The sequence below is a fragment of the Neolamprologus brichardi genome, chromosome 4 (genome assembly GCF_056152115.1).
Source record: "Neolamprologus brichardi isolate AB-2024 chromosome 4, ASM5615211v1, whole genome shotgun sequence".
NCBI lineage: Eukaryota > Metazoa > Chordata > Actinopteri > Cichliformes > Cichlidae > Neolamprologus > Neolamprologus brichardi.
The window spans coordinates 8,702,949-8,715,710 of NC_142107.1; positions in this window are offsets into that span (position 1 = coordinate 8,702,949).

Below are 12,762 nucleotides of genomic sequence, written 5' to 3' on the forward strand. Positions count from 1 at the left end.
ACATCAGTGAAGAATTTTAGGTTAAAAGAGGTTAGGTATGGAAAAAAACACTTTTTTTGCATTGCCACACCCACCTGTGTGACTGGGCTTGTAGTGAGAAAGCTCTCTGAGTACTCAAATTAAATAGAAAAGCACTACATAATTGCCAGTCTGTTTACTAGACTGCTGAAATCCTTGTTAGAGTAAGTACACAGGGTACATATTGTATTACATGGAAGTGTACTAATGAGAGCATCTGGATTAAGACCCAGTGCTATTTTAATGCTATATAGGTGATTACTAACAGATTACTGGCAGAGAGCTTTCTTATCTTTCTGCCAAATCTGGTTGGAGTCAGTGAAAGTGGGTCAAATAGATGTCATTTCTCTGTATACTTTACCCTGTAATAGCACACTATACGAATGTTGAGACATGGACAGTGAAGATCAAGAACAAGAGCTATAGTGGCAAAATTTAAAAAAAAAATCACATAACTTGCACAAACCTACATAAACAAGGACAGACGGTGGAATGGTGAGACACATCTCCCGACTGACAGCGATGTGAAAAGTGAGGGTGAACACGGAGAGCCACAGAGTCTGCATGAAAAAAAAATGCTATTATGAGCTGCTAACGGGAAAAGAGAGAAAATATTACTTAGGAGCGGTCTGTGGGTGGTTGTGTGTTTAAGAGCATTTTTGTGTGTGCCACCTCTATTTCCTTATTCACTGTGACTTTCACTTAAAAAAAAATCAGAAGCAAGCCAAACCCTGTCCTGTGTCACTGCAGGTCAATGTTTCTCTCTCTCTGACAATAAGACAGTGATTTGTGTGTTACTATGAATAGGCCCTGCTGACCTGTCAGTGGCTGGAAACAGAGACCTGAACCAGGAGGGGAGGTTGAGCTACGAGAACGGGTGTGTGTGTGTCCTCAGGGTGTGTGGTCTCAGATGAGCTTGACCTGCTTTTAGGAAGATCATTGTGCAATGCCTCATGAAATCTGCTCCAGACTCCAGTTGCTTTCTCAAAGATCAGCAGCAAGACTTTCAGTAAGACTTTGGGAAGAAGAGATCAGATAACAACTCGTATTACATGTTTCAACCAAGCAGAGAATTATCTTAACACTGCAACTTGTACAGCTGTTACAGTCTCCCCATACATGAACACTGCCCTGCGGTCATTAACTAAAATTGTATTCAGACTTAGAGTTATACACGGCGACTATTATTGACAGACGGGTGCAGACAGAGGAAGCTGTAGCTGTTACTGTATGCTAAGGCATCATTATCGCTAATTCGCTGAATTTGACCTCTTGCAGTGCGGTTTGGAGCCTTTTTATTGGGTTTATTTGACTAACAGGCTTTCCCCGTCTGTGTCTGGAGTCTGTGCTCCAGTTCTGGTGAGTAAAATTCTATTTTTATGTCACTTAGCACAAATTAGCTAATATCCGTTTGATACACTTACATGGTTTCTAGAGGTGGATTGGTAACCAAGCTTGATAGTGTTAACTTAGCACCCCACCATCTTGTCCAAATATGGTCACATCTAGCTCAAAAAACAAAGACGCATTGGCCATGATGCCAAAGTGCAGCCTCATAACGGGACAAACCTGTGAGTAACGTTACAATAGCTAAGTCCACCTCTTATATAAAGTACATAGAGATTTAGACACATAGACCGTCCAGCCCTCAAACTAATCATAATAATCAAATAAATATCTCAGGTTGGGGAATTTGTTACTGGAACATCTGAAAATACTGTAAATTCAAATGTTATGGGGGGAAAATGTAAAACACTAACCAACAGTGACCAACTTCTGTCTCTTCTCCAGCGAAATGTGTCACTGTCAGATGCCTGCCCCTTCATATTGGGAACAGCACTGTTGACTCATGTCCTTATTCTTAGCACTCTGCATCAGATGTCCTCTTTGTATAGTTTGGCTGGGGTACTATCTATTTCAGCCTTCCTCTACAGACAAACATAGTGTTAGTGGTGAGAACGTGAGGCCACCGAGCTGTGGCTTTCTCATGGTCTCGCACTTGTGAGTGTATTCTACTTCTACCAATGGCAGAAAAAAACTGCTTGACTGGAGTTTCCCCCGCTCATTTTATATTCAATAAAGAAATAATTTGTCATTTTGAGGAAACATGTATTCAGTGAGAAGATTTAAAGTATCATAACTTACCACAAAGCTCCAACCAGCATCTGGTTACCTTTAGAATAAATACCGGAAAGGGGGTGTTACTCTAGTTCTGTTATCTTGTTAGTTAAATTAGTGCACATGAATGGTAACAGCATATTGTGCCCATGTGACCAGTTATTGGCCAGAAAAAGGGATTTTAAAAAAAAGATAGAAAAAATATGTTATATCAATGTGCATATCAATGGGTGGATGACACTTGCAAAGTATTTGACTGTTCAAATAGCACAATGGCATTAAAGTAGTCTTCAGGAATAGTTCTTCTTGTTTCTTAAAGGACATTCAAAGCTGTTCTGTGGATGTTGGCTGCCTTTTGCTATGTTCTCTGTCAAGATGATCCCATACTGCTTCAATAATGCTGAGGTCTGGGCTCTGGGGAGGCCAATCCATGACTGGTAGTTTCCCAGTATGTATTTTGCTATATAGGGATGCTTTGAGTGCATTGGTAGTGTATTTGTGTTCATTGTCCTGCTGAGAAATGAAGCCGTTGCTAATGAGATGCTTTCTAGATGCAGCCCCAATGACAGAGCCTCCCAGCGTGTTTTACAGATAACTGTAGGCACTCATAGTTGTACTTCTCTCATGACCTGCTCTATACATATTGATAATGACTTGTACTCCATATTTTGAATTTGGAGTCATCACTCCATAATTCTTAGATTCTTGTGTAATTTGGCATAGCTCAGCCCTTTCTTCCTGTTTCACTTCCCCAAGAGAAGCTTGTTCACAGCCATCATTCCTCTTAAACTATTTCTGATGAGGCTTCAGTGAACAGTTGATGGATCAACTGAAGGGCCAGATGCAGATGGTCCTGCCACGTCTTCCTTTGTCCTCCACTTGTTCAATTTCCAGGTGATCCCCTTATTGGTAAAAAAAAATACCATTTTGTGTTATCTTTGGCATTTTTCACAGATTCAACTAAAAAATGGGAACAAATCCAATGTTTTTGCAACTGTTTTCCAGCAAAAAGTGCCCAAAGATGCAAATTTCTTTGCTTTTTTGTTTGTTCTGTAGATTTTAAAAAATGACAAGAAAATCTGACTTCTTAAGTAAAATATAAAGAAATGACAGCACCACATTTCTGATATAACTATACTTTTTATTTTTTATTTTTAATTCATACACAACATGAACCTGAACCCTAAAACAAAAAGAAGGAAAACTGGATACATCAGAAACAGCAGTCACTGAGCCGTAAGAGTGTAAACTCAAAGGATTGATAGTCTACTAGTCAAACAGAAAATCCATCATCTATAACCAAGATTTATTTTCTCAGAGTGAAACTCTGTCACTCAATGCATCAATCTTCCTTTGTGATCGAAAGCACGAGGCTCTCATATCTGATTACACCAAATAGATCTGCATTTTATCAAGAAGCCTGTCATAGATAGCATTTGCCTGGACACTCCCATGTGGCAGACTTTTGCTGTTCGGGCTGCCGAGCTGACATAGCTGTGAAGATCTTCTGTCATCTTGACCCTTGAAGCATTTCAGTTTCTGTTCTGTTCTATTATAGCATGTGGGAATTACTATAAAAATGATCCATGTTTAATTGCAATAAATACTGCTGTGCTCATCAATCAATTAGGATTACGGCAACAAAAAAAGCTAAAATATTACGATACAGAAAAGTTTAAGCATCCCTGCCGCGCTATTGCAATAGCTGAAACTGTCAACAGCTTCATCAGATGTCAACTTTAAATATCAGTCTGTCAGTGAGAAACCCCATACTGGTGGAAATAAATGGTTCATGCTGAGTTTCAACCATGTGACAGCACTCTCCAGAGCTTCTATTACTGGAACAGGAACTGGATCTGAATGGTTGATGGTAATTTTTTCTCGCCTGGTACGTGTCTAATATAATTTTAGCTCTCAATGGGTTTTTGCTTTTTTCTTTCTTTCTTTTTCTTTTTTTGCTCCAGAAAAAGCTGATTTAAAAAACATATATGCTTATTATTGATATGTTTTTTAGTCCCTGAATCCTCTGTTTATCTGCAGAGCTTTCATTTTACATTTTTGGAAATATTTATGGCAAATAGCTATAATAAATAATAAAGCCTTTGAGTCTCAGAGTGCAACTGCATAAACTTTAAATCCATATATATACAGTTGTGAATAAATTAAAGGCTTTTATCCACAACTGTCCCCTCATCTTAGATGTGCATGCTTCTCTGCTGAAGAAGTGATTTTGTTTATTTTGTAGAAAGGAAGGATCGCCCTCTGCTCAGTGGCTCTGCTAGTATGTGGAAATGCATTAGAAATAAAAACCAGGCTGTTTGTCAAGTTATTTTATTTTTTGCCCCTTAACCCGTGTTCAGCCACCCAGATTAAACTCATGGATGTTCATTTTGTGGGTGCTAAGGGAATTGATGGAGAACAGGTTGCAGACAAAATTTCAAAGTGTTCCAATTTTTTAACCTCACAAATTTGATCTAAAAATTATTCTCTGGTCTCACCCATAAACACATATAAAAGCATATATACAAACAAGCATCATATAATCAGTGTCTGAAGTTCCCTGTGAAAGGGAAGTCAGGAGCCTAAATGATGATCTTTATGTTGTGGTTCGCTGAAAGCCTGTGGTCTCAGTAAGCCTGTATATGTTTCTGTTTTGTGTGTGTGTGCGTGTGTGTGTGGCGCATGCTGGAATGCACCCACCCATTACTGTGTCTATTGTGTGAGACTGTCAAGCCACCATGAATACAACTGCCGTTTCAATTGCAGGGTGGGAGGAAGAAGCTTACGACCTAAGGATGACATTATATGTTCATCTCTGGCTTAACAACCCTGGTTACATTCTCAAAGGTTGCAGTATGAAGGAGAGATGACAGAAAATCCAAATACCATTTTACTGCTCTGTGCTCACTACAGCTAGAAATGTCTGAGGTTGTCCACTTAGAGTGAACAGGAGGCGATACATATCTTCTTTACTTTCTTCATTTTCAATTACTTATCCATTTTCAATTATTTCCATTATATTTAAATTCACCTTGCATACATCTTTCTTCTTTTACTTATGTTTTTATCTAAAATGAATATAAATAAAAAGCAATACAGATAACACACTTCCCATCCACCGACTATGGGCTAGTTTGCTTAGGCTAAAGACTAGCTAGCAACCACCTGGCACCCACTGGCCACTAGGGAAAAGTGCATATTTGAAACAAGTTGTGTCTGCATGGTATTTGCTGTGAAATAGATTTCTAAAGCCCCTTCTCCTGGTAACCAATGGTCATTATGGGAAAGTGTGTATTCTGCAACTGGATGGCAAGTGGTTGCTATCGCTGTTGCTTGCATGAATTTGATTATTAGAGCTGGTATACAGTGCTGCAGCTGAAATCTCTCCACAACTGGTTTGGTTGTTTGTAGATAGCCTCAGCCACATGTTGTGCGAAAGAAAGGAGCTGGCTTGTCAGCAAAAAGTACTCGCCAAGCAGTAATCAATAATTAACAAAATTAATAAGCAGTGTTGGGCAAGTTACTTTCAAAAAGTAAATAATTATAGCTACTAGTTACTTTTTCAAAAAGTAACTGAGTTAGTAACTGAGTTACAAGATTCTAAAAGTAATTAATTACTTGAAAAGTAACTATTGCGTTACTTAAAAAAAAAAGTTTAACCTCTGGGGTCCAGGGTATAATTGGCCATTTTTAACTACTTTTGATGTTTCCTCTACATTTCCTTTTTAACACCTAATTACTTTGCCTTGTTTGGTATCATTGTTTTCAGCACAACCTCACGTGTCTGAATTTACAGTTATGTTTTCATTTTGATATACTGCATTAACACAACTGATCTAAAATCAGACAAAAAAAATAAAATCAGAGTAGAAAAAGTTGCATTTTTTACTGTAACAACCACAAACATTAATGAATCATATTTCATAACTTTAAATGCAAATATAAATTGTCAATTTGAAAATGATATGCACAAGTTTTGCAAACAACAAAGTTGTTTACCTTTTACCCCTTAAAAAAAAAACAAAAAAACATTTCAAACTGTTTACATAACAGTCAGCTGTTTTGCATTCAGTAAGATGCCACACAAATTATTTGTGCCACTCCAAAAATTTCTGTCCACTATAAAGGAGAACATCACAGCCTGATACCTGCAGCTCTGACAGCAGCAGGTGTATCACTCCTGTTTTCTACCTGGAGACAGCAGTCGCCTCATTGTTCTGACACACAACATAAAACTATCTACACACTAACGCTGTTACTTGTGACGCTGTTATTCCCATCACTTGCAATAAGTAATAATATTTGCTAGCATAGATACACTAGCATAAACTGAAAATCATATTTAGCCTAGAGCATATTAATGAATTTGCACACCCCACTTTTAAGCAATCTTTTAAAGGTCCTCACTGTGGCCACTGTTATTTGTGATTTAAAAACAGGTTTGCTATCTTTGGAATTACACTAGAATTCATATCATTAAGCTCTTTAAAACAAGCTGTGAGATGGAGCCATGTTAAGAAAACTTATGTGTGAGAATGATTTTGAGTTTAAATTTTGAGATGTGAAAAAATGTTTGCTTTTGTTTGTGTAGTATGCAGAAGAGGTGTGCACCATGGAGGAAATGAATGGGTTAGTCAGAATTTCCTGTGTGACGGAGTTGCATAAATTCCACAGTAAAATGACCATGGTGACCTGAACACATAACCTGGTTTTAAGGAGGTTATGTTTAGTGTTGCAGTCTAGGGTAGGAATGTAGACTGACCAGTACATCGACAAGTTTGCTTTATGCTCAGCTCTCTCTTCTCAACAACAGATCGGTGCAACATCTGCATCACTGCGGATACCGCCCCAATCCATTTGTCAATCTCGTGTTCCACTCTCCCCTCACTACTAAACAAGACCCAGAGTAAACAAGACACCACACTTGAACTCCTCTACTTGGGACAGTAACTGCTCCCTGACATCGAGTGGGCACTCCACCCTTTTCCGGCTGTCAACCATGGTTTCCAACTTGGAGTTGCAAATTCTCATTCCTGCTGCTTCACACTCAGCCGCAAACTGCTCCAGTGTGATTGGAGGTCACCACCTCTAAGCCAACATGACATCATCCACAAAAAGCAATGCTGAAATCCTGAATTTGCTTCCTATTTTTATTTTTTTCCCCTTAACTTGAGCTACCTGTAACAGAGACTTCTGTCCTATGCTAATAACATCCTTTCTCCCCAGGCAGCCCAAGTATTGGCTTCATTAAAGACTGTCTTCCTGCTGGGAACTGAGCTGGCTCATTGTTATCTCTGACTCCGCAGCCTGTCACATACTGTTACAGGGCTGTGCTTTCTGCTGTCAGCCCACATCCACCTGTCTGCCCGTTGAGGACGTTCACGTCACTGATTAATTTCTGAAGATTGTGCAAGAGTGTTTGTATTTGACAGGGGTCACTTGGGACAGCACACTGTTACTAAGGTTGCTTGGTTCTTGTGCTTTGAAGTGAACTCTTAGCTCAACACTAAGTGGTAGTTTAGTTTGTGCTTTGTGTCCATATAGTATTTTATCATGCCTGTATCTGGTATATGATCAGAGTCATACTTTTTCACCCTTTGTTCATCTCTCTGCCCCTCCTCTCCATGTGCAGCTACAGCCATCACTCTCACTTTCCCTCCCTCAGTTGCCTTATTTCTTATGCCTTATGTCCCTGCTAAACTCTTTATCATGTCACCAGCCTATTCTTCATTTCCTACCTTTAGTTCCTCAACCCTTTTCCCTCCATCTGCTAACTAACCCCTCACCACCCACACCCTCAATCCCTCATCCCTCTCAGCTAGCTGGCCAGGCTGCTGACGTTTGCAGTAGCAGTGGAGCACAGCCAAGAACTGCCTTAAATCAAACTGATTTCCAATGAAATGCACACGCGCGCACATATGTGAACCGAGAAGTGTGCCAGGAATAGAAACAGAAGTATGACTGCCCTTACACACACATATTCACAATTTCACATTTATAAACCATTGATACATTTTCACATAAATTGCAACTGCAAACTGCAATTCAGTTGCTGATGGAATGAATTTCAAATTGGAAACATGTTTGAAAATGTAATGGTCCTTTTTTGATGACAGCATTAACATCAACAATATTCACATAATAATACAGTCCTGGGGAAAAAGTCTTCTTGTTTTATTATATTTTGGTCAGAACATGAAGAAAAGGCTGAAGTACAATCACATTTTTATTCACCATGCAATCCCATCTGGAAAGTCTGATTGACAACAGCTTCATTTTTCAGCATGACAATGATCACAAACACACTGCCTAGGCAATAAAAACCTGTATGGAAAAATACACCATGGAAAACTATTTTTCATGGATTGGCCTCCCCAGAGCCCGAACCTCGACATTTTTGAGTGTGGGATTATCAGTGAACAGAGAACACAAGAAAAGGCAATCAACATCCAAAGAAGAGTTTTAAATATCCTTCAAGAAGCCTGGAGAAATATTCCTGAGCACTACTTGAAGACATGACGAGTGAGTTCATTTACTCTTCTCAGTGTTGAAGAGTAAAAGTGATCCTCCAAAATATTGACTTTCAAGCTTGTCAGAACTGTACAAGCTCTGTTTTCATATTTATACGTTTACCTATGCAAGTATACATTTCCCATTATCTCCTTTCCTTTTTCCAAGAAAAACATGAAGAAATGAGGAATAACTCAAGACTCTGCACTACTTTACATGACCTGTTTTAACTTTAGTGACATAGTTAAAGTATTTCTTTAGGTGCTTTTACATCATCGTCGTCCTTCTTGAGAAAGTTATTTTCATTTTGCCGGTATGATGCATCTAATTAAGTTTCACGTTTTGGGGATTCCTAATTCTGTGTATACAGAATTATCCTCTGATTTCTCCATTTATAGACAACATTCACAACAGAAATCTGGAAAACTGCACACATTAGATAGAGCGTGTTAAATATTTTCATATTCCCCTGAGCTCAAAACCTGTGTTAACAGACCCACATGCTAATCACGGCCCAGTTGTTGTAGTTTAGTTGCAAAGAGTTTCTTAGGCAAACACTCCAGTGGGTCTGGAAACAATATGGATGTCATCATTTTTGTATCTCTTGGCCAATATCACTTAGATTTGTTCTGTTTTTCAAAAGAACACTTGATTTTTAGACATGGCACAGGGCGAACAACTAAAAAGGTCTGTCAGCTCCTGGCTGCGCTCCTTCATGTGGGACCTACAGATCACATTTCAGTGACATGGTGCGACATGGCCTGCCAAAGCCCCTTCTCCAGCTTCTCCATTTACATTTCCTCCTTGTCCTCGTTTGGCTGTAACCAGCCGCCAGAGAACTCGTAACAGTTCTAGTAATCCTCCATGATAACTGACAGCACAGCAGGCACTGTATCAAAATATGAAATCTGTGTTTTATAGGCCTGCTGTGGATTGCTATCAGCCTGAGAAACAAAAAAGCACGAGTGAAGGATGAAGTATAAATTAGGGCTGAAATGTGACTACTGTAAAACTCCACACAGAGAGGAGGCTGTCTGAGGCTTTCACCTTGCCAAACATTCCTCAGTATCATGGAGGATTGCGTTTGAGTCTACTGACTGCTCAAGTGTTCTGTTGAGACCACTAAAACAGTATCATTTCACTGCGCCGTACAACGGTTTTCTGGAGTTAAACTAATTGAAACCATGCTTAAGATTTAGTCAGAGCACTTGTTTTCCTTCACCTCTTCTACCTCCTTAAGCATTTAATCCTGCTTAAGATAAAACAGTCTTTATTTCCTCCTTCCTCAAGCTGCAAGTGCAGTGGGCCACAAAGAGAGGCTCCAATTATTCCCTAAGAGCTCGGTTTCTACACACTGTCAGGACAGAAGCAATATGGTGAGTTCTCATTGTTGATAATGTAAAATGCTGGAGGGTTGATGTGATGCTGTTCACTGATTCTGCACCTGTAAGCCTGTGTTAACATGTCCAAACACCTGGCACGCAAACATACTGACATTTAAACTGAAGACAAATAGCTGACTGAACCAAAAGTTACAAAGTAGCAGGTCATCGAAAGCGGTAGTTGTGTCACTTAGTGAGAGATAAAAAATTTCACAACACTCGAGATGGAGAACTTCTGTATGAAAGCTAACTTAGGAGGAATGTGGCCTAAATAAGGGAACTCGCTTACTTTGAGACAAACCTTACACAAGTACAAATATGTCTCTATTACAGTGTTCATATAGTGTAAAGCTTATAATGAGATCAAATATGATAAAATTTTTATGTGCTAAACAGATGCACAAACAGCACGTTTCAAGGTGTTTTTTCAACATTTTGAGTTCATGTCCTTTACCAAAACGCCCAAACTGGTATAAAATATAACAACTATATTGTAATAAAGAATTCATGGATGTAAACATTCAGTGCAAGCTTTTGAAAAACATGCTAAAAGCTTAAAAAGCCCCATCTCTAATAAAAGGTGTATTAGTGCTTGCTGTTGTATTTTACTGTGAGCCTGTGTGAAGCGTTAGCAGGTGAAGCAGGCTGTAGCTGTTTGCTAGGTACTGCTTCAGCTAACTGAAGGGCAGAGCTCATCAAGTTTCTTGAAAATAGTAATTAGCTACTAATTACTGATTGCTTCTCCAATAAGTAATCCAGTTACTTTACTGATTACTTATTTTCAAAAGTAATCAGTTACTTTATTACTTATTTAATTTTAGAAACACGATACACAACCTGAATGCTTAATAAAGCAACAGACCGTTCAGCCCAGTTCTGTTTTTTCTGCATAATCCATCATATTAAATTTAATCAAATGAAAAAGTCTTTTCTTAAAATTGTTTTGTGAGTTTTAGTCTTTTAACTTTATGCACATTGCATCAAGCAAAAATGACATTATATGTAAAATTCTCTGACTGGAAGACATTTGTTTAACATTTAAACCTATTTTCTGCATATTCCAGCATGTAAATTAAAATATTTTTTGTGTTTACACTCAGTCTTTCAAATAGATGAAAGTAAAACAGCAAAAAATAAATAAAATCAAAGACTCAGCGGCAGTAAGTCCTGTTGCTCTTAAATCTATTTTCACCTGTTTAGCAGGAGCGGAGCAGGTGGAGGTTTGCCCGGTGCCGCAGCGGTCATGTCAGTGGGAGGATCCCGGGGTTTCTCTGTGAATTTCACATTCCCGTTGCGGGTTGCTAGGTGCTTGCTCAGGTTTGAAGTTTTATTTTTTGCTATAGAAAGAAGTTTTCTTCCCACAGAGGACGCTAATGTTTTTGTCACTTTTTACGGAATCAAACTCAAAGTAATGTCAGTACGTACGCGCTTTAAACGCTGCACGCTCATACTCTCTCCTGCACTCCATATGATCCATATTATAGTAAAGCAGCGTGCTTACGAGAAAGCAACAGTAATCTAATTATTTTTTTAATAGTAATCCTTTAATTTACTTATTACTTGAAAAAGTAATCAGATTACAGTAAATAGAAATAAATTCTGCAAAAGAATTTTTTTAAAATCACTAAACAAAACAATTAATGGCTGATAACAAACATGTATCTACAGTATTATATGAATCACTGGATTTAAACAGGCATTATCTTTTCCCCTCACAACACCGATGAACCCTTTGTTTCTTTTAAATGTCTCAGTGCAGGCCGTCACAGGTTTTGGTTTCTGTAACTTCAGCACTTCAGCAGCTGGTTCGTCGTGTTGTTGTGTCCACATAAACGACTGCATTTTGTTTTATGACATTTGGTTTTTTTTCTGCTTCTATTGGTTTTATATGCTTTTGCTCTGTGTTTTTCTATTTAGTGTTTTGTTTTTAATTGTAGTCCATTTGACCTTTCCATGCCACCTTAAAAATGAACTGAAATCAGGTAAATAACATATATTGTGGCATCTCATTAATTATTCTTATAAACAATCCAAGAAGTGTACTTCTTGTAGGGTTATATTCTATTATTATTTTATCAATTTGTTAGTGCTAATTTGGAGTTGCAGCATCCCCACAGTAGTTTGTTTTCTTCCATCTTTTATATACAGTCTGTGGTTTTTAGCAAAACAAACAAATAGTTTCTGTTGTTGCTGTTCTGTTCTTTTGGTGACTTGTAAATCAGGTTTAGTAATGAAGACTTTCCAAAGATTATCACCCAGATCTTCATGTCCTCTTGGCTTTGCAGTGCTTCTTTTTTCAGCTCATCGCTTGGCCGCCCTGCTGTTCACACTCACCACATTCATACCATTGTTTTGTTTTTGTTTTTTGTTTTTTCTTGGCCTTTGTGGTAGCTGTTGTTTACTAAAGTTTCTCAACTTAAAAGGTTATTAAATGTCACTGACGTGTTAACTTCTTCGCACACTGATAACAACGCCATTTATGGAGCCTTTTAAAATAAAGTTGCAATGCAATGCAGTTTGCTGTAATAACAAAAGAATGGCAATAATAAGATCCACATCACTGGGCTTGTACTTTGTCCACTTTATGGCATCATGAAATCAAACTGACCCTTCTGAGGTGCTTCTCATTCTCAAGCTGACAAAATATTTAGAAATATTAATAATTATGAGACATGTTTGGATGTTTAAAAGTTGATGGAGAAGAGAGGGCAAATGCTATTGATATAAGTTGCAC